The sequence below is a fragment of the Meles meles genome, chromosome 13, assembly GCF_922984935.1.
Source record: "Meles meles chromosome 13, mMelMel3.1 paternal haplotype, whole genome shotgun sequence".
Taxonomy (NCBI): Eukaryota; Metazoa; Chordata; class Mammalia; order Carnivora; family Mustelidae; genus Meles; species Meles meles.
In genome coordinates this window covers 33,285,098-33,306,789 of record NC_060078.1, presented here as the reverse complement: position 1 = coordinate 33,306,789, position 21,692 = coordinate 33,285,098, and the positions used below count along the sequence as shown (strand labels likewise).

General features: G+C 36.9%; 1 protein-coding gene across 1 annotated transcript in view; it reads right to left on the bottom strand.

The window, feature by feature from the left end:
• MCU (mitochondrial calcium uniporter) overlaps positions 1–21,692 on the bottom strand; it is a 205,045-nt gene that overhangs the window by 124,458 nt on the left and 58,895 nt on the right. The gene's annotated exons all lie outside the window — the stretch shown is intronic.

Below are 21,692 nucleotides of genomic sequence, written 5' to 3'. Positions count from 1 at the left end.
CAGGGTCGTGACACTGAGCTGCACATTAGGCTCTGCAATGAGCTTGGAGCCTGGTTAAGATTTCTCTCCCTCTTCCTCTTCCCCTCCCCTGCTCGCACACAGTCTGTCTCTTACTAACTAACCAACTAAATAAATAAGTAAATAAGTGTTGACAAGGATGAGGACAAATTGGAACCCCTGTGCACTATTGGAGGGAATATAAAAAGTGTATAGCAACTATAGAAAACAGTACGGTGGTTCCTCAAAAAATTAAAAATAGAACTACCATATGATCCCGCAATCCCACTTCGGGCTACACACCCAAAAGAAATAAAAACTCAAAGAGATATCTGCTGCAGAAGCTCTATAGAGGCAAGAGCTTCTGAAAGGTCTAGGGGTTCGCTTCTTCCACTCAGCCCCCATTCATAGGGAGTTCTACCACGGCAGGCAGGCCAAGAATGCTGTGATCCCAACTGCCCTTACCCCTGCTCACACAGTAAGGTTTCCACAAGAAAAGAAGCTGAAAAGACCAAGCAGGAGTGTCATTCCAAGAGAAGAGGTCAGTATCTTCATTTTCAGATCAAGGGTAATGGCAGAAGTTTAGTCCAAAAGTAGAGGCAGGCCATAAGAAAAGAGAGAAAGAGAGTCTTGAATCTCTTCCTAAAGGAAACGACTATTTAGAACACACTGGGGGAAGTGTAAGCCTTAAGGTACTACAAAACAACAGAGATTTCTGGGGTAAGCAATTATGAGACTCTATGAGAGTAACAAGCTAAATCACAGAAGAGCTAGAATTTAACCAGAGAGAATCAAGGAAAGAGACAACCAAAAAGACTCCTTCTGAGTTTAGAACAAACATCAAAGGCTGGCTTCAAAACTGCCCTGCAATGAAGCCCAAATTTAATTTCATCAGCCGGTGGAACAAATTCATGCCATAGCATTACTGATAACAATAAAGCAATCAGCTGGCAATCAGTGGAGGCTAACAGCTGGGAGTGATACCTAAAGAGGCAGACAGCATAACAGAGAGAAGAGGGAAACGAAAACCACCATCATCTTAGGATCATTCTGCTTATACCAAACTGTAAGCTCTGAAAAACAGTATTAGAAGCTACATACTGCAGAAGAAATAAACTTCACAAAAATGGTCCAACAAAGTCACGAAACAAACAAACAAAATAGCAAACGACAACAACCAGTTTGGTCAGTGAGTGTGTGGGAATTGGGGGTGGAATCATTATCTGCACTTGCTACAATATGTTATTTAAAATGTCCAGTTTTTAGATGGCCAGAAGACACATGAAAAGATGCTCAACCTCACTCATCATCCAGGAAATGCAAATCAAAACTATAATGAAATATCACCTGACACCTGTCAGAATGATTAAAATCAACAACACGAGGATATGGAGAAAATCTTGAAAAATCTTGAAAGTCCCAAGAGAAAAACAGCTCCTCACTCACAAGGGAATCCCAAAATTATTAACAGCAGATTTCTCAGAAATAATCAGAAATAATGAAGGCTATGGAGCAATTGGGTGGCTCAGGCGGTTGAGTGTCTGATTTGATTTCAGCTCAGATAATGATCTCAGGGTAGTGGGATGGAGCCAAGCATCACAGAGCCTCATTGAGATTCTCTCCCTCTCTCCCTCTGCCTCTCCACCTGTTCAAGCTCTATAAATAAATAAATAAAAATTTTTAAAGAAATAATGAAGGGTCGGCTCAGGTCATGATCCCAGGGTCCTGGGATCAAGCCCCACATCGGGCTCTCTGCTCGGCAGGGAGCCTCTCTCCTCCTCTCTCTCTCTGCCTGCCTCTCCGACTACTTGTGATTTCTGTCTGTCAAATAAATTTTTAAAAAATCTTAAAAAAAAAAAAGAAATAATGAAGGGTAACATCAGTGGGATGACATATTCAAAGTTCTGGGAAAAAGAAAAAAGGCAACCAAGAATTTTATATTCAGTAAAACAATCTTTCAAAAAGAAGGCAGACAAAGACACTGTAAGTTAAAAAAAAAAAAAAAAAAACTAAAAGAATTTATTGCTAGCAGACCTTCCTTACAAGAAGTAGTAAAGGATATTATTTAGCCTGAAAGCACATGACCCTAAAAGTAATTCAAATCTACATGAAAAAAAAAAAAATCAAAGAGCTTCAGTAAAGGTAATTTACATGGTTTTAAAATATAGCATAAATGCCTATTTTTATGTCTATTTACTATTTTTAAAGCAGTTGAATGAAACAATATGTATGTATTTGTATTACTGAGAATATACATTTATGGAGATAATATATTTGACAATAATAGCATAAAGTGAGTCAACAGGAACAAGTTTGTACTGGAATAAGGAAATGACACCAAAAGGTTACTTGAATTCACAGAAACAAATGAAGACAACAAATGCTAAATAAGAAGGTTTAAAATAGGAAATTTTATAAACTCTATACTTGCTCTCATCTTCTCTAAGAGGTATAAAATTATATAAAGAATTATAGAACACTGTTAGGTTTGAAACATATACAGCTATAAAATGTGCAGTTAACCCTGGAAAAAGAGGGTCAGGGTGCCATCCACTCCCCCCAGTGGAAAGTCTGTGTATAACTTTTGGCTCCCAAAAAACCTAACTACTGGGGTGCCTGGGTGGCTCAGTGGGTTAAGCTGCTGCCTTTGGCTCAGGTCATGATCTCAGGGTCCTGGGATCGAGCCAGGCATCGGGCTCTCTGCTCAGCGGAGAGCCTGCTTCTCTTCCTCTCTCTCTCTGCCTGCCTCTCTGCCTACTTGTGATATCTGTCAAATAAATAAATAAAATCTTAAAAAAAAAAAAAAGGAAATTAAAAAAAAAAAAAAAACCTAACTACTAATAGCCTCCTTTTAGTTGGAAGCCTTACCAATAAATGAATAGTTAACTAATGCTATATGCATTACTCTATTTTTACAATAAAGTAAGGTAGAAAAAAGAAACTTATTTTAAAATATCATAAGGAAGAGAGAATATATTTACAGTGCTAACATGTATTTATTGAAAACAATCTGTCTGTAAGTGGACCCATGCAGTTCAAACTCATGTCATTCAAGGGTCAACTCTATAATAATAATAGCATAAAAAGAGAAAAGGAAATAGAGGTAAATAGGAGTATTTTTTTAAAAGATCTTATTTCTTTATTTGACAGAGAGAGAGAAAGAGAGAATATAGCCGGGGGAGTGGGAGAGAGAGAAGCAGGCTTCCTGCCAAGCAGGGAGCCTGATGCAGGCATTGATCCCAGGACCCTGGGATCATGACCTAACTGAAGGCAGACACTTAATGACTGAGCCACCCAGATGCCCCAATAGGAGCATATTTAGATGCTTTACTGGAGTTAAGTTAGTACAAATCTGAAGTACATTGCGCTAAGATAAGCTGTTGGACACTCAGCAAGAAAATAATCCAAAAAAACAGTGAAAAAATCATCAGAGGAATTAAAATGTTACACCAGAAAATATTCAGATAATGCAAAAAGAAAGCAGTACAGAATAGAGGAATAGAAAAATAAGACATCACATGCTAGGTCATAAAACTCCCATCAGTAAATTTAAACAAGATTGAAACCATAGGAAGTATGCTCTCTGACCCTAAAAGAATGAAATTAGAGGGCGCCTGGGTGGCTCAGTTGGTTAAAGTGGCTGACTTTGGCTCAGGTCATAATCTCAGGGTCCTGGGGTTGAGTCCCACATCAGGCTCCCTGCTCAGTGGGGAGCCTGCTCCCCTCCTCCGGCTAACCCTACCTGTGCTCTCTCTCTCTGTCAAATAAAAAATAAAATCTTTTAAAAAAAATGAAATTAGAAATCAATGCCTGAAGGAAATTTGTAAAATTTAGAATGGAAGATATTTGGGGATGAATGAAAATGAGGACATAACAAAGCTTATGGAATATAACTAAAGTGGTACTCAGATGGAAATTTATAGCTATAAGTGCCTTGCATTAAAAAAGATACCAATTCAAAAATCTAATCTTTCATCTTGACCACAGAGTATATGATTCTATTATAGAGGTGTCCAGAACAGGTAAATCTATACACAGGAAGTAGACTATTGGTTACCTAGGACTGGGAGGATTGGGGAAAATAGGGAGTGGCCGACAATGGGTATGAGGTTTCTTTTCGGGGTGATGAAAATGTTCTAAAATTGACTGTGGGCATATTTGTACACGCCTATGAATATACTAAAACCACTTAATTGAACACTTTAAATGGGTGAATTGTATATTTTGTCATTATAACTTAATAAAGCTGTTAAAATGAACACACCCAAATACATAGTAAATACATATAAACATATAGCACCTTTCAACAATACTATGACTTTTTTTCACATTTTAACATCTTTGAAATCAAAATGCATCTACCTTCAATGGAATCTCTGAGAGCAAAGCAGCAATTGACACAGTTGTCATTGCCTGTGCAAGCAGGAACTTAGTTTTCTCCTCACAGTTTCTGTTCAACTGCAACCTCTTCATTTCCTTCAACAAATCGCTTACTTTTCATTTTAAGAAGAGTCCTCTTGCTGTTTAGACGTTCCACTGATACTATGATCAAGACACTGCCAGCATCAAAAGGTGCAGAATATGTGGTTAGGAACTTGGAAGAAAACTCTAGAGACAATATTGAAGCATTTTCTAAAAACACAAGATGGGGGGATCTGGGTGGCTCAGTCGGTTAAGTGGCCAACTGTTGATCTCAGCTTGAGTCTTGATCTCAGGATTTTGAGTTCAAGCCCCACTTTGGGCTCCATGCTGGGTGTGGAGCCTACACGCATACATACATACACACAAACATAAACACAGGGTAACATCTTATGGAAAAACATAAATATCCACAACTCTGAGTAAAAGAATGATTCACAAGACTTGGGCTCTAAAATACGAAGAAATTTTAAGGTTACCTTAAGCAATTTATTTCATTTATATATTCCTTTTTATATGTCACCATTAGGTGACACTAATTTTTAAAAATATCTAGGGGTGTCTGGTTGGCTCAGTTGGTTTAGGATATGACTCTTGATTTCAGCTTGGGTCTTGATCTCATGGTTGAGTTCAGGCCCAAGGTTGGGCTCCACGCTGGTCATGGAGCTTACTTTAAAAAAAAAAAAAAAAAAAAAAAAAAAACTAAATAAATTTTTCAATAAGCATTACATTAAAATATTGCAATGACAAAGTATTATGTCATAGTTTAATCATAGTTTATTCTAACTGCTACATAAAATGGTCTGTCTTATAACTGATGGCAATAATATATAGTATATTAGTAACAACAATCATTGTGAGTAAACAAAATTCATCATTTAAGAAATTACCATATGGGGGCATCTGGGTGGCTCAGTGGGTTAAGCTTCTGCCTTTGGCTCAGGTCATGATCTCAGGGTCCTGGGATGGAGCCCCACATCGGGCTCTCTGCTCAGCAGGAAGCATGCTTCCCCTCCCCCCTGTCTGCCTCTCTGCCTACTTGTGATCTCTGTCTGTCAAATAAACAAATAAAATATTTTTTAAAAAAAGGAAAAAAAAAGAAATTACCATATGGCTAACTCTGTTCCTACAATGCATACACTTCAAGATAGTTTGTCTAATTCTAATTTCCCAGAATTCTAACATAAATTGAGAATTCCTAAATTCACTGAGATTAAAAACAGGTTTTTAAATCAACAATTACCACAATCTTTTGTAGAGAAATTCTTCAGAACCTCATTTTATTGACTATAAAGCATATTTTTGAAGAAGACATGTCTATCTTGCAACCTGACAGGAGAGGTTAATTATTAAAATGCCAAACTGACTTCACAGTTAAGTAGCTTCATTTAAGAGGACCAGGATTCCAGAGACAGAATTTAAGAAAGATTTCATGGCAATTTTATTTTGTGTAGAAATAAATTCAATTTTTTTAAAGCCATTTTTTTTTCTCTTCTCAGTTTAAAAACTGACTACTCTTTATTCCCAACCCTTTTTTCCCCCTCAGAAACTTTTCACTCTAAAAACCAGTCATTTTAATGTAATACTTTCTAAGTTCCCTTAGAGCTTGTTTTTAAAGTTGATCTGCTCATCTAACACGTGCCTAAATAAAAGCTAAGAGCTTAAACTTTTTATATAAACATCAAAACATGCTCGTCCAAGTCAACAAAAATCTTCTTGGGATTTTGGTAAGAATTGCATTAAATAATTAATTTTGGGAGATTAAAAATAAAGAGTTAAGAGTCTAACAAGATGAAAATGGAACAACCAATATACTCTCTCCCCAAATTAAATAGACTTCTATTCATTCACACATTCTCTTTTAACTCCTAAAATAACTTTACATTTATATATATATATATAATATATATTATAATAATATATATTATAATTATATTTATAACATATAATTATATATAATTGTATAATTATATATAATTATAATACATAATAATTATAATAAATATATAATATATATTTATGTATATAAAACTTTAAATTTTTATTTTAGAGGTAAGAAAACTTAGGTGATAAATTTTATAGTTCAGAAAACTAAACTTTAGAAACCTTGTGATTTGATTAAAGTCACTAAAAAGGGGGTGGCAGATTTAGCACTCAAACACAAATCCTGAATCTTTTATTTTATCCTTTGTAATATAAATATTATATATTTTAATATATTATATATAAAATAATATATACAATATTATTTTATATATATAATATATAAATTATATATATTATAAATAATATAAATATAAAAGGTTACTCTGAATTTATAATTCATCAGAACCTAATATGCCAGGGACAAAAGAATTAGAAAGAACTGATTTGATATTAAACCCACTAATACAGTCAAATCAAAATACATATTCCTCTCATAAGACTTCCAACTAAGGGGCATCTGGGTGGCTCGGTCGTTAAGCATCTGCCTATGGCTCAGGTCATGATCCCAGGGTCCTGGGATCGAGCCCCACATCAGGCTCCCTGCTCAGCAGGAAGTCTGCTTCTCCCTCTCCCACGCCCCCTGCTGTGTTCCCTCTCTCACAGTCTCTCTCTCTCTCTCTGCATCAAATAAATAAATAGTAAAATTAAATTAAGGAAAAAAAAGACTTTCAACTAAATTCTTGAACAAGCAAGAATTCATGTGGTGCTGTATTAATCTCTGGGTCTTTACCCTGTGTCTCTCTTTTCTTCTCTGTAAACTGCAAGTAATATTTTCCTAAGGAAACTCCAGAGCTAACCAGACCATTAGAGATAGCAGAAGAAAACTTTTAATTTGGAAATCCCTAAAGTCCTAAACCAAAGTAATCCATTAAGATAATCAATAAAAAGACATAAAATAATTTGAGTTTCAAACAAATAACACTTTTTACATATAGAATCTAAAACTAATCTACAATGATAGAAGTGGGTAAATGGTAGTCTGTGGCCACAGGTAGAAGAGATTGCCTGCAAGGAGCACAAGGGAACTTTTTTGAGTGATGAAAATATTCTATCTGCTTGATTATGGTGGTGGTTATATGGATATATACACATCAAAACTCAGTTATTATACATTAGGTTTATTTCGTTGTATGATAAATTATACCTCCATAAAGTTTATTTTTAAAAAGGAACAGAAGACCTAGAATTGAGACCAGGCCCTACAGAGTTACCCCAACATGAACAGTCTTTTCTGATTAATACTTTCATACCTACTGGTCTTTGGAAAGTGTTTAATGAGCTATTTAAATCAGAAGAAATAGAGTTGTTAAAACACAGAAGTTCATCAGAAGAACCACACAACGTTCAATAACTTGGTTTTCAATCATAATCGATCAATAGAAGCAGAGGCAATATAGTATCCAACCAGTTTTACAGAGAGACAAACAGCAGTACTGGGAAATGAACTTCTGAAAGTTCAGTTTTAATGTCCTAACTACAGGATTCTAAAATCTTCTAAAAGTACATTTGAAAAAAGAGAATTATTTTTTAAATTATTTGAAGGTAAGACTGAAAAGTATTCGAGGGTTTGAGGATTCCAAGCAGCCCTAACTATAGATTACTAATTTATGACTCTCTAAACATAATGAATAAACACAGGCCTTCTGCTTTTTGCATATTTGATATCTAGCAACACTGAGAAGCCATCCAAAAAAACCTCATATATGAATAGCAGAGACTGTGGCAAGCCTTGATTTTACCATGTATTTATAATGCTAATTAGATGCTAAGGCTGGGTTTAACTATTTAAAATCCGAGAAAATCTTGTTGTACTCTTCCTATTGAACATAAAAATAAAGGAAAGGGAAAAGAATGACATAAAAAGTTACTCTGAATTTCCAACCTTCTCTTAATTTTATTCCAATGGAAATAAACTTTAAAAATTGAAAAATAATAGTTTAGATTATTTTTATTCTGGAAAGTTTCAGAGCTTCTGTAAGCTTTCACCACAGGTGAAAAAAAGGGATTCCCTATTCTTTATTTTTAAGATTTTATTATTTATTTGACAGACAGAGATCACAAATAGGCAGAGAGGCAGGCAGAGAGAGATGGGGAAGCAGGCTCCCTGCTGAGCAGAGAGCCTGATGTGGGGCTCAATCCCAGGACCCTGAGATCATGACCTGAACCGGAGGCAGAGGCTTTAACCCACTGAGCCACCCAGGCGCTCCGGGGATTCCCTATTCTTGATGAAGTCATTTGCTTTTATAATTTGCCACAGAAAGCCCTACAGGCTACTAAAATAATCTTTTAAACCTAAGACACATCCCAGGAAATAATAACTTTCTAGGAGAAGCTGGCATAAAGCAGAACAAAAGGCTAATAAACTTTTCCTTCCCTCCCACTCATTACCCTCTCTCATCATCTCTCATCTTTTACACTACCTCTAAGGAAAACATTTGCAGATTTTGCAACATTATGAACAAAATTGTTTTCATTAATACATTTGTAAGTGGTCAGTCAAATTAACTATGCTATGTTATCAACAACTAAATTCTCACAGGCTGAGTTTGTTTGGGCAAAGCACAGTATTTTCATTAAGACCTTTGCTCTCTATGCCCTAATATCTATTTCTTCCTAAAGGCAAAAATCACATTCACATCTCTCATTTTTATCACACTCTACAAATCTGTGGTCATTATTGACTATGTAGTGCTACTAATCAAAGTATGTACAGTGAACTTGTGCTATAAAGAAATACAGAAAATCCCTTGAAAAATCACATTCTCTTTATATAGCCAAAAAATAATTAAATCAACTTCCAACTTCATGGCAATTACATTCCTTAGTTACTGTAAGTAGACTGTGCATTTTTTTCATTTAGAAATATTAAAAATATAACCTGAAATCTGTTTAGGGGAATGCAACCATTTAAATGCATATTATGATTATTCCCTACTGCACACTCTTCCTAATGAAAAGGTGTAATTACCACTTGAACATTTTGTAGGTTGAGCAGTGTATGCAGGAACTCTCAGACCAGCTGGTGAACAGAAAATATTTGGGCATGTGTGCTACAATATGTTATGCTACCTTTCAGCTATGAGACCAAGCACAGGTTCACCTTTCAAAATAACTGGATTTCCTAGCTATGCAATACATTAAATTGCTGCATAACAACAAGAAAAAATATCACATCTACATGTAAATTCTACTCCCAATCAGTAACCATCTTCCCCCAGTTTTTTTTTTTTTAATATCTTGAAGTCATAGTTCTTTCTGCAGCCAAAATTATACTGCCCATTAAATTGAATTAATGGACTGTTTGGCAAGCCAGAAACTGGCTCAATCACCACAGCACAACGAAGGAAGAGAAAGTAAACTGGAATATACTTCTACGATGCCCTGATTCCTTAAATCATTTAGTGGAAGTGAAAGCCACAGGGCAGGGAAAGGTAAAATATGTGGCGAGTCAACATTATGTAAATGTGAAGTGGATGCCAAAGGAGAAAAAGCTTGCTCTTAAGAATAGAAAAATCTAACAGTTGAACCTAATAAACTCTTTGCTTACTTACTAATGGTAAATGGCTACTTTTAGAGAAAGAATCTGAGAATTTAGGTTAACTCACTATCAGGTGGTTCTGTGTGTGTGTGTGTGTGTGTGTGTGTGTGTGTGTGTGTGTGTGTGTACTGGTCAGCAGGGCGGGGGGCGGGGGGCTGTGGAGGGGTGTTGGTTATTATTACCTTCTATCTCTCAACCAGTTCTGTAGTCTTCCATCTCAGATTGTATGACACAGTCATCTAAGGCAAAAACTTAACCAGCTGAGTAATATATGACAATACCTGAAAAAAGTAACAGCTTTTCCCAATGTCTCTTGATCTCCAGTCTTACTCTTTCCCTTGACCACTGAGAATGATCTATCGAAAGGGAAATCTGATCACATAACTCCTCAGTTTTAAACCCTTCAATGTCATTCCATGGTCTATAGGATAATCCCAAACTCTAAAGACAGTATGCAAAATCCTACCATAATCAAACGTCTCTCCCCATCCCACCATGTCAAACTACACTTTCAACTAGTTTTTAGTTCCTTAAAAAATAAATAAGCCAGGCTATTTTACACGCCTTTAGACACTCATATAGCTCCCCTAACTCAAATGTTTTCCTCTTCTCATCTTGATAACTACCTGGAGACCACTTCTCAATATTCCTCCTTTACCCAATTCAAGACCCAGCTGATCTTCTCCTGGAAGATTTTCCTAAACCCCTAAACTGGATTAGGTGCCCAACTTGTGTTCTTCCATATATCCTTGATATGGTAAGCAAAATAATGGCCCCCAGATATGTCAACACTTTAATCCTCAAAAATCCATGAATATGTTACCTTAGGTAGCAAAAGGGACCTTACAGATGTGATTAGGGGCTTTGAGATTAAGATTTAAAATCATCATCCAGGATTACCCAGGTAGGCCAATCTATTGACAGGAGTCCTTAAAATCAGAAAACCTTTCCCAGCTGCAGAGACCCAGAGAGATGATAATGACAGAAGAATCGAGCCCACTGCTGCTGGCTTTGAAGATGGAGGAAGTAATTATGAGCCAAGGAATATGGATTGTCTCTAGAAACTAGAAAAGACAGAGAAACAAATCCTTCTGTAAAGTGTCCTGAAGAAACACAGCCCTGTTGACACCCTAATTTTAGCCCAGTGAAATCCATGTCAGATTTCTGACCAAACAGAACTGCAAGACAATAAATTTGTTTTTTTCAACTCACTAAATTTATGGTAATTTATTATAGCAGCAATAAAATACTAGTATTTTGGGGCACCATTTTTATGATGCTATGCTATTACTGTCTATTTCTGCTCAAGGGTGGGGGCTCGAGCTTACTCAAAATTGTTTTCCAATACCTAGCTCAGTTGCTGTCTCTAGAGATGCACAACAGTAATTTAGAACTGATACAGGTTCATAACTTAATTCTAAAGATCCTTACTACTGTAATTGAAACATTCTTCTTCAATTCAGAATCTGAACTGGCAACATGAATTGCTTTCATTTCTACATTAGTCATTCTAGGCACAGAGATCTATTAATACTAGTTTGCTTCTTCTGACTTGTCTCCCTGACACAGTCTTCCCATGGAACTTGCAGATATATAGCTTTTTCTTAAATCAATTTTCCTGTTTCATATCACATACCATATTTTTTTAAATCATATATATGTTGTCATCAGAAACACGTTTTTAGTTCTATCAATTCCAAGATCCATTAAGAACTATTTTATTTATCCACTGTGATTTTAACTTAAGTCTCTTGAGTATCTGACAAAATAACTATTGGAAGTTCATCTCTTAAACCTAGGATTTAGAAATATTCAGAAATTGCCATTTCACAACCCTCTAAAATTGGCATTATTTTCCCCTCTTCAGAGGCATGCTCACTACTATAATTCACAGTATCAGCTGACATTTTTGAGGGCATAATATGTGCCCATCTCTGCGGCATTCGTAATCTTTACAATGACCCTTTAGGTGATTCTACCTAACTTTATAGAGATGGACGTGGGGGGCTCAGAGAACTTAAGTATCTTGCCTGAGATTAATTACACAGGTCAAAAAGTAGGAGAGAGAGGAATTCAAGTCCAAAATCAATTAAAGAGTAAAAAGAGTAAATTTCTTAGATCAACCCTTATATAGCTTTCTCCTATTCAAAAATGGAATTTGGGAAAAGTCAGCTTTCACTTTGACAAAGAGTTTTCTGACTGGCAGGTACTCATGAAGGTATGGCAGTTGCTTTCATAAAACACCAAAACATCCCCATCATGTGACAAGGTGAGAAGAAGTATTGTGGCCATAAGATAATTTCATTTTCTTTGTCACTTAATATACCTTTTCTAAGATGAAGATAAGACTGTAAGTCATACCAGCCCTGTGCACCTTTCCTATCAACTTGTACTCCCATTTTTCAGGAGATAAAAAGTAAAATGATTCTAAATTTCATGCTCATTTTGTGGTTTAAGGCTGGTTCCATATGCAATTCAAACCTCTCATTTGACATCTTCTGAAGCCTCTCATTACTAATGATTAGCATTTACACAGGCTTAAAAATGGACTGTAATACATTGGCAGTATTAATCTTCACTTCACCAATTAGCTCTGCAATCTTAAGTCACCTCACTAACTCTCTGGTCCCTGGTTCTCTCATCCATAACGTAAGAAAGTGAGATTAGATGAAGTTTCTAAACCTTTTCCTAATTCTAATATCCTAGAATGGCACTAACATTTGCATTCTGCCTAGCATTCTACTGAGGTAAGTATGGCTGATAGAAACTTAGAAGAAATTAAGATATAATTAAAAAGCTTCAGAGGGACTACTTTTGAATCTCAGTGCTATTACTTACTAACTGACCTTGGGTAAGTCTTAGTTGCCTTATCTGTAAAATAAGGACAAAAATTGCCACCTATGATTCTTTTGAGGATTAAATTTTTAAATACTTTTTAAAAAATATGATCTAAAATAATGCCTGATGTTAAGTAACTACTCACTAAATATTCCTTTCTCTTACAGTTTGACTAGTATTATAACCACGTTTTTCAAAGAAGCCCTTTCTTGAAAACAAGATTTTAAAATTTTGTAGGATTTAAAGATAATGGAGTTTCAAGAGTGTCTTAGTTTACTAGGGCTGCCGTTTACCATAGACCACATGGTTTAAACAAAAGAAATTTATTTTCTCACAGTTCTGGAGGCTACAAGTCCCAGACGATGGTCTGACAGAGTTGGTTTCTTTTTTTTTTTTTTTTTTTTTTTTTCTTTGCTCTGTTTACTCTATTCTTTTTTTTTTTCCATTTTATTTATTTTTTCAGCGTAACAGTATTCATTCTTTTTGCACAACACCCAGTGCTCCATGCAAAACGTGCCCTCCCCATTACCCACCACCTGTTCCCCCAACCTCCCACCCTTGACCCTTCAAAACCCTCAGGTTGCCCCAACCTCCCACCCCCGACCCTTCAAAACCCTCAGAGTCCATAGTCTCTTATGGTTGGTTTCTTATGAAAGCTCTGTTTCTGGCTTATAGACAGCCGCCTGCTCACTGTGGGTTCTAGTGTTCCTTCTACTTCTTATAACGGCACCAGCCTTGATGGATTAGAGGTCCATCTTTACAAGCTCACATAATCTCTATCACCTCCCCACAGGACCTGTCTCCAAATACAGTCACATTGGAGGTTAGCACTTCAATGTATGAATTTTGGGAGCATTCAAATATTCAGTCCATAACAAATTATGTTACTTTATTTTTGCACTGAGAGTTTATTTTAAAGCAAAGTTTATAAATTTCAATCAAATCTCACACCAAGTCTCTAAGATGAATAGAAGTACTACGATCCTGCATGGAGACCTGAGGAACAGATATGGAGAGGTTAAGCAACATAAACTTATGACACAACTGAATAGAAGCAGAATTACAAGTAGAATTTGAGACATATAACTTGGAAGCTCATTCCATTAAATAATACCACATTTTTGAAACCTCTATTTCTAAATGTATTATCATTTCCTCTCTCACATTACTTCTTAAATCTGCCCTAAAATTCTGTTTTCAATAGAAAATTTAAATAATATTAAAGAAAGGGGAAAATTATTAAAATGACTGAAATTCTCAAAGCCAGGAAAATAGGTTAAATAGAGCCATGAAAACCAGGGTTTAATTAGCTCTATGATTTTGTGATTTCTGCCAAGAAACTGACACATTCAGCAAAGTCTTTGGTTTATTTCTTGACCAACATTCATCAATGAGGCTCATCCACCCACAGACAAGCTGGAGTTAGATAATTATTTCCAGTCACTGAAAGTTGCCTATTCATGCTTTCAGAAAAGAGAAATAGATTACTTTAATAATTATATTTCACTTTCTCTGGATGGCAGAGATTTTACACACCATCTCTTTGGGTGGCAAATACTACTACACAACTATATTTGTAGACATCATACAGTATAGAAGATTGTTTCAAAAAACATTCTCATAGGGTAGGGGTGGGAGGAAAGAATTCGTCAGCGGAGAAAAACACTGGCTTATATTTGGTAAGTATTACTCCTCAGACCACTTTAGCTAGGCATTAAATTCTTTTCCTTTTTTTAGAGATTAAAAAAAATGTAAAACTGGTGATGTTATTCCAGTTTTTATCCTTAAGCACTGACGTGCAGGCTGGCACCTCCCAGAAAAAGTGAGAAACTTCCTATTCAAAAATAGCAATTTTTACGGGGTTTTCTGTGCATTTCGGAGGGGAGGGAGAAGAAGGGAGATGGATCACATTGTACTTGTCCTTACCTAACCAAATTTAATATCTTATTTTTTTCTTTCCCCTTTTCCTTCCCCTGTAACAATGTTTGTACTCACTACAAAAAAATATAGTACCTCCTTGTGTTTCTTCATTTGGAAGGGGAGGTGGTGGTGACTTCCTGTTGTCGATCTCTAGATTACCTCGCCCGCCATCTCTTATTTGGCTTTCAGCCCCTTCACTGCCTGTGTTATAATTTTCCTGCATCAAATTCCTTCTGTTGTAAATACCTGAGAGTTTCCATTTTCCTGTCGGAGTAAGACTCCGACTGAAAAAAAAAAACACTTTGCAATTTTATCATTTATTGTTTTTTAAAATGTTAATTAGCTTTTTCATATACTTATGTGCTTTAATATGCCTCCTCAAGTAAAAATCTTAACCTTGAATTCGTGGACTGTGAGATCCTAACTCTGACTTCTTAGGGCACACACTGAAATCAGGACGAGGAAAGCAGAGGGGAGAAAATGTGGGCACAGAAGGTCAGTGAACAAAATGGGAGTAGCAAAAGCTACTCATGTAACATGCTAGCTATGACAAAGTAATGTCAACCAGGGAGTCTCTTTGAATACAGCAAAAGTATTATTAAAAACAGGTCAATACATGTTTTGGCAATGAATATACCAAGCAATGATAATGCTATTATATAACCTCCAAGAATCAAGACTCCCATTTATCCAGTGAATTATGTAATTTCTTCAGAGGCTCCCCAAACTGACTAATAATCCAAAAGAAATTCTTTATGTATGAGTAATTGTTAGTGGCTATAACTTAGAGCAATCTACTGAAAATATAATTCTTAAAGCAATCTACTGAAAATATAATTCTTAAATACTAAGAGTACAAAGATAGATTGATACCACAATACAGTACAAACATTATTTTAGGGGAAAAAAATAGAGAGCACTATATGGCTCACGCACACCTCTTTCAGGAATTGGTTTCAACTGGGCTAGTATTCCTAAAGCAATACTTTGACACACTCTTTGAAAACTTCTGCCCAGCAAGAAGACCCAAGAGACCATATTTAGATTGTTTATGTTTCAGCAAATCAAACTGCTTCGACTTATAGGCACAAACTTATAATGATGTAATACTAATAACAACATCAGCTAGCAATTAATTAAAGAGTAGTTACTATATTCATGTGCCAGGCCCTTTTCTAAGTGCTTTCTATACTTAACTTATCTAGTAATTCCCACAGCTCATTGGGATAGGAACTGTTACTTCCCACTCCACTTCCACTATTACAGACCAGGCTAAAAGACAGTAAGAAAGTTGCCCAAGTTCACATTACTAGTAGGTAACAGCTAGAATTTAATCCCAGGTAGTCTGATTCCGCATTCCATGCTCTTAATTATTATACTATATTCTGTCCCTAATTTGGTCAAGGTGATATAGGGAACTGGGTGGTGAAATCAGGAATTCAATACAAGTCTTGAGCTACATTTAATGAAAAACACATTTAATTAATTGAGAGGTTACAATTCTTTAGCTCTCCCCTTTTAAGCCCTTAGAAATCTTTACCATCACCAGCAAACAATGCCTGTGCAATGAGGCAATGGCCATAGCACAATATGGACCCCAGTGCCATTTGTAAGTCAACTGGTACATAACAAAAAGAACAAAGTGTTTATGGTCAGAAAAATGTGGGTTAAAGTCTCAACTTTGCCATTAACTGGCAGTATGCTATGAAACACAATGCAGGCTCTGGAGTCAGACATACCTGGGTTGAAATCCTAGCTGTAAGATCATTGTGTAGAGTGGCAAAGTTTATATACAGTACAAGGGCACCTGGCCATGAAAGCAAAATGGGGCTGAAATTCTGCCTCCTTTCAGGTCATCAAGCCATCCACCCTGGAATGGGGGCCTACCAGTGCTGGTGCCAGGAAGAAGTGACACCTAACACAAGCCCCCAGGCTACTACCTAGAGTAGTGTGGCAGCCCAGAAGTTTCAGTTATTTCATTGGTTCACCACAGGGGGCACTTTTTTTTCTAACTCAAACAGGGGCTTTTCATAAGCTAGAGGTAATTCTGCCTACTCTAATACTAGCTATGTAATCTTGGGCAAGTGACTTCATCACTCTAACCTCAGTTTCTTCATCTGGAAAAAAATGTTTTAAAAATAGTACTTGCCTCATAGTGTGGTTTTGAGGATTACATAAAACAATACAAGTGTTTAGTACAGTGTCAGGCACTCAATAAACGCTCAATAAGTTGTAATCAATAAATCATAACCATGTGTAGCATCACAACCTGAGACTCAGATCCCTCTGATGTTAGAATGAATATCATCTACTTCACAAAACATTTCCATGAATGTTAAATTGTGATAAGAAGGCATTTTATAAACTATGGCATGTTTATTTACAATTCTGATATAAAGAATTAGCAAATACAAAAAGTTCTTGGTACCCAGTATTTAGTATTTAGTAAATGCAACAAATGTTAAATGGTATTGTTGCTGTTAGTATTGACAACTCATTAAATTTTTTTGCATCATCCATTCATGTTCTGGGTATTTCTTATTTTAGGGAGGATAATCGTGTTCTTGGATCATTTTAAATTGTGAGAGGAAAACTATCTCATTAGAGAGATCTGTAAACAGTACAAATCTAAGGAGCCTAAGACTAAGTGGTATCCAGTCAAAAAAAAAAAAAAAAATCCTACAGTCTATCAGGTTTGAACTAACTTTAAAATAAAAAAAGAAAAGAGGGGCACCTGGGTTGCTCAGTCAGTTAAGTGTCAAACTCTTGATTTCCACTCAGGTAATGATCTCAAAATGGTGAGACAGAGCCCCGAGTACGGCTCAGCATTCAGCGGGGAGTCTGCCTGAGATTCTTTCCCACTCCCCCACCCCCCCCACTCCGCCGTCACTTGTGCACAATCTCTCTTTCTCACTCTCAAAATAAAGCTTTTAAGGTCCATATATACAACGGAATATAACTCAGCCATCAGAGAGGATGAATACCCAACTTTTGCATCAACATGGATGGGACTGGAGGAGATTATGCTGAGTGATGTAAGTCAAGGAAAGAAAGTCAATTATCACATGGTTTCACTTACTTGTGGAGCATAAAGAATAACATGGAGGACATTAGGAGAAGGAAAGGAAAAATGAAGGGGGGGACAGTCAGAGGGGCAGATGAACCATGAGAGACTGTGGATTCAGAGAAACAAACTGAGGGTTTTAGAAGGGAGCAGGTGGAGGGATGGGTGAGCCTGGTGGTGGGTATTAAGGAGGGTGTATACTGCATGGAGCACTGGGTGTTATACAAAGACAGTGAATTTTGGAACACTGCATCAAAAATTAATGATGTATTTTATGGTGACAAACAACACAATAATTTTTTTTTAAGTAAAGTTTTTAAAAATGAAAAGAAAGGGGCGCCTGGGTGGCTCAGTGGGTTAGGCCACTGCCTTCGGCTCAGATCATGATCTTGGGGTCCTGGGATCGAGTCCCACATCGGCTCTCTGCTCAGCAGGGAGCCTGCTTCCCTCTCTCTCTCTGCCTGCCTCTCTGTCTATTTGTGATCTCTGTCTGCCAAATAAATAAATAAAATCTTTAAAAAAAAATGAAAAGAAAAATCACAAAAGAAAAATCACATCTGAAACACTAAACCTTCTTGCTTAAAATTAAAGTCTCTCAACAGAAAAGAAATTTATATCCACATGACACATATAAACCAACAGATTTACACATAGGGCATAACTACAGTTTCTCTGAACTTGGAAACAGTATTCTTCAGAAATTGCCTGTTGATCCATTTCAAACTCAAAATAGATATCTGACCTTGCTCTTTTAAGAAAAGGGCTCTTTTCACCCTTTGGGATATTTAAAGTTTCTATTACCATAAATTCCAAGCTTATAAGTCAGCTACAGCAGCTATAACTCAGCTACACTGAACACACACCACAGGTCTGCAAACTAGAGGATTTAACAGCCTCCAGTTCTGCAACAAAATGAGGTTTATGGTGACCCATGCAGCAGGCAAAACCTGAAATATAATGAAGACCTAAGATTGCTTATACTTGCTTCATGTCTGCCCTTCCAATGTGCTTATAAGTTTTGTTGTTTTGTTGCTGTTCACAGTTACTACCACCAGCAGAGTGCTAGTTACACAACTACTGATACAGTACTAAGGGAAGAATGTTTTCTCAACTTTATTAATGCCTGCATCTTCTTAGCACTCAAGCATAAAGCACATTCCATATTTACTGCAGATTATTTTCTCCATCAAGACATTTTGATGGAGGGCCAGGATGGCTCAGTTGGTTAAGCGTCTGACTTTGGTTCACATCATAATCCCAGGGTCCTGGGATAGAGCCCCACATTGGGCCCCCTGCTCAGCGGGGAGTCGGCTTCTCCCTCTCCCTCTGCCCCTTCCCCTGCTTGTGCTCTCTTTCTAATAAACAAATAAAATCTTTTTTAAAAAAAAAAAGACATCTTGATGGGATGGACACCAAGAAGCTCTGGATTCAAATCTGAATTGGTCAATAAACAGTGTTATGTCCTCAGCACATAATTTAACCTCTGCAGGTCTCCTCTGATGTAGTATATGAAACAGATTTTTTTTTTTAATTACAAAGTGATATACACATGGAAATGATTATTTCTGCCAACAGTATGTCATACAAATAAGTATAAAAATCCCTGCTTAAGACAAACCATAAATGACTCTTAATCTCACAAAACAAACTGGGGGTTGCTGGGGGGAGGTGGGATTGGGAGAGGGGGAGGGGGCTATGGACATTGGGGTATGTGCTATCGTGAGTGCTGTGAAGTGTGTAAACCTGGCGATTCACAGACCTGTACCCCTGGGGATAAAAATACATTATATGTTTATTAAAAAAAAAAAATTTGGAAGGGGAGGCGAACCATAAGAGACTATGAACTCTGGAAAACAACCTGAGGGTTTTGAAGGGTCAGGGGTGGGAGGTTGGGGGAACAGGTGGTGGGTAATGGGGAGGGCACGTTTTGCATGGAGCACTGGGTGTTGTGCAAAAACAATGAATACTGTTACGCTGAAAAAATAAATAAAATGGGAGAAAAAAAAAACCCTGCTTAGGTTTTTCAATTCACTATAAAGGAAAAGTCATGAAAGTGCTTAAGAATAGAAACATTCTACAAATTCAAGACTTACGAATTATTTCATCTTTTAATTCTTTTTTTTTTTTAAGATTTTATTTATTTATTTATTTATTTATTTGACAGAGAGGGACACAGCAAGAGAGGGAACACAAGCAGGGGAGCAACAGAGGGAGAAGGAGAAGCAGGCTTCCCGCTGAGCAGGGAGCCCAATGTGGGGCTCAATCCCAGAACCCTGGGATCATGACCTGAGCCAAAGGCAGACATTTAATGACTGAGCCACCCAGGCGCCCCTATCATCTTTTAATTCTTTATAATCTTATTATAGCACCCGCTAGAGATATTATACACAAATGGCTCAGTCAAAGGTAACCATAATTTGGAAATTTCTAGAAATATAAGTATTTCTTATATAAGTATTTCAATATTCTATATGACAGTGGGGATGATTAGCTTCCTCAGTAATATTATCTGTTTGGCAATACTTGCTGCTTTCTTTTGGCTTTTTTAGTAGTATTTTATGTGCCACATGCTACTTCTACAAAGGCAGTAAATGAAAAGCCTCAAATCTGCCTATCCTGACATCTCTCATGGGTACACAAGGGAAGCAATATTACTTCCATTTAATAAATGAGAAAAGTCTCAGCGATCATCTAAATAAAAAATGAGACCAGACCTAGAGCAATAAATAGGCTACGTATGCTGTCCATTTTCCTGGAATACACTACCTTCCTTGGGGTAGAACAAACCTCCACAGTGAAAAAAATAAAAATAAAAAAAACTTCCCTGTCCTTTCTTGCTCAGGCTTCTCTGACACGCAAATGAGACATCTGCACAACAGAGCACAAGAAGCAAAAAGTTTGTCCCATAAGGCATAGTGAAGGTTGAACTTCATAAAATCTTTGTTTTCCACTTGGCATCTCTACAAACCATATATAAACTGACCTCCATTAAGATCAAGGCCAGACTCATGTGACTCACACTGCTCCATTTGAGAAGGAAGCCCTGGACATCTGGCAAAATAATCTGTCAAAGACAGGGCTCCCTATATCATGAACAGGCAGATGAACATGACTGTTAAACATCAAGTATGATACAGACTGACTACTGCAAATGTGTATTTACCTCATTTTCTTTATTTAATGTGCATTACTACTAAACTACAACCTCTCTAATCCAGAGTACACCTCACATATAAAAAGCATGGCCACTAAGAAACAAAACCACCACCTCAACTGGCTTTTAAAGCCAACTAAGAAGCGAGCAACGTAAGGACAGTTTAAGAATTGCTCAGTGTGGGGCACCGGGGTGACTCAGTCAGTTAAGCAGCCGACTCTTGGTTTTGGCTCAGGCCATGATCTTAGAATCAGGCGACTGAGCCCCCTGTGGGGTTCTGTGCTCAGGAGGGAGTCTGCTTGAGATTCTGTTTCTCCCTCTGCACTTCTTCCCTTCTGGTGTTCTCTCTCGAAAATAAATAAATCTTAAAAAAAAAAAAAAAAAGAATTGTACAATTATCCCTTGGATAATGCAGGCATTATGGGCACTGACCCCTGCATAATCAAAAATCCGTGTGTAACATCTGACTCCCCCAAAACTTAACTACTAATAGTCTACTGTCAACCAGAAGCCTTACCAATAAAGGTTGATTAATACATATCAAAGGGAGTGCCTGTGTGGCTCAGCGGGTTAAGCCTCTGCCTTCCGCTCAGGTCATGATCTCAGGGTCTTGGGATCGAGCTCCGTATCGTGGTCTCTGCTCAGCAGGAAGCCTGCTTCTCCCTCTCCCTCTGCCTGTCTCTCTGCCTACTTGTGATCTCTCTCTGTCAAATAAATAAAGTCTTTAAAAAAAATACATATCAAAGGATAAAAAGGATACATTGTATCCTTTTTAT